Source organism: Elaeis guineensis, chromosome 3 (assembly GCF_000442705.2).
Source record: "Elaeis guineensis isolate ETL-2024a chromosome 3, EG11, whole genome shotgun sequence".
Taxonomy (NCBI): Eukaryota; Viridiplantae; Streptophyta; class Magnoliopsida; order Arecales; family Arecaceae; genus Elaeis; species Elaeis guineensis.
The window spans coordinates 111,375,584-111,377,610 of record NC_025995.2 but is presented as its reverse complement, the minus strand read 5'-3'; the positions used below and the strand labels follow the sequence as shown (position 1 = coordinate 111,377,610).

Here is a 2,027-nt window from a genome sequence, read left to right as displayed (position 1 = left end):
TCTCATAATTAAAATATTATTATTTTTTATTTTTATTACATAATAATATATATCATATATATATCAGGTAATACATACTATAAATTTCTTTTTTTGATACATACTCAGTAATAATATAATACACGTCAACAACTAAATAGATATATAATTTATCAAATTTAGTATTCATCGGTACACAATATATAATTAATTAATATATATTTAATAAATTATTTATTTAATATTTTAATATATATTTTTGAATAAAGTGACACATTGTTACTGGGTGTATAGCAAGCACCCTCCCTGGCCCCGTAGATGCATCATCTAAACGTCACTACCCTGCTCCCGGACATCTACGGTCAAATTTCTTTCACGAGACAGAGCAGCAACCAACTCCTCTTTCATTTCCTCCTCGGAGCCTGGCGCTTTGACCACAAATATATGCACTGCCACACCAAATCCAAACGAGAACTTCGATCAGGCAACCACAACCCGTGCCCCCTTGAAAGCTTGAAACAGGTTTATTCATTGGATCAGTCCCCAGAGAAGATCTCACTCGCACGACCACCACATCGTTCGCAGCTTCGATATCTTCGGGCAATTTAGTTGCTTTCCTTGCTTGTGAGTTTTCAGTAAATTGTCCCTCTCCGACTCCATATCCTCGACCCTCTTCTGGAGATCGGTGATATAATTCACAACATCTTGAACCAGGAAGGCATTGTCCATCTTCGAAACGTTTGGCACGAGCGATCTCTTTTTTTTTTTTTTTCTTTTTTTGAAGAAAAAGAGAAGCAAGGATTGCCATCCAATAATTTATAGGGCAAAGCAAACCCTTCTCAATAACAGTAAGGAAAAACTTCAAAAACTATAAAATGTGGAAGTCACAAAACTACATAGAATTTAGTGTTTCAAAAACTAAGACTATAAAGCAAACAAACCCCACAAAAGATCAATATAAGATCATGAGGATGAGCCAGAACGACAGTAATCAGCAACAAGAGAATTCAGCTTACTACAAAAGCCAAGATGGTCTTGAAGGTTCTTGACGGAGCAAAGAGTATTCCAACTAAGAAAGCACTGAAGCGCAGCCTGCAGAACAGAGAAGATAGATCTTTTTCTATGCAAAAGTAATCTTGCATTCTGCTCCTTCCAAATTTCTCACAGCATTGTTGCTAGCAATTGACCACCTTCCCTTGCTGCCAACATGTGTTTGTTCCTCTTTCTCCAATTGATCCAAAGATTAGAAAAGATGAAAGGGTGACCAATTAGCTTCAATTGTATCTTGACTGTAGGCACGAGCGATCACAAAGCATAGAAAAGCTGGTTCAGCTTCTTTCGCCTATGTCGCAAAAGCCTCAACATGGTTCAGTGTCCCTACGCTCCCATTCGCTGGCTTTCTCCCTCTCTTCTTCAGTCTCTGCTCATTCGACAGGCCGGCCGCGTCTTCTCTGTCTGGAGCCTCCACATCCAAGTGCACCCCGTCTTGGATAACAGCCATCAAGGTCGGCCCTGCATTGAAATCGACCTGCCTTGGCTGTTGCTGCTGCTGGAGCTGGAGTTTATTGAACAATGGATCCTGGCCAACAGCATTAGTGCGATGAATGCTATTCTTGGTGATCTTCAAAGAAAAATTGGTGGTATCTGTATTTGCAATGTAGAAAATAATGTCTTCCATCCATCTCATTTAATTGGCCAGTGGTGATAAGTCAGTGTGCGATGGTGTAGTATCTACATTTATAAGATTTTCTTTTTAAAATTATCTTATCTGATCTTCCTCTCTATTTAAGCAAGCTTCTAACCTTATATTGAACGAATTAAAGGCACAACAAGAAGGAGAGTGAGGCTGATAGAGAGAATAAAGATAAGAAGACTTTGGTAGACCTACCATTATCTTCATTATGTTGGGTGGATGTTTGGCCAGGACACCACCTCTCAAGATCCTTTCAGTACCACGCGATGCAGCAGGAAGAAAGAAGAAACAAAACAAAAAGAAAAAACAATCAAAATACGTGGATCAGCCACAAAAAGGGCTCGCCTCCACGGGG

At 39.3% G+C, this 2,027-nt stretch overlaps 1 pseudogene; it reads right to left on the bottom strand.

Annotated features, from left to right (window-relative positions):
* Positions 1-306: 306 nt before the first annotated feature.
* Positions 307-1,657, bottom strand: LOC105041520 (transcription factor MTB1-like; annotated as a pseudogene).
* Positions 1,658-2,027: the final 370 nt, after the last annotated feature.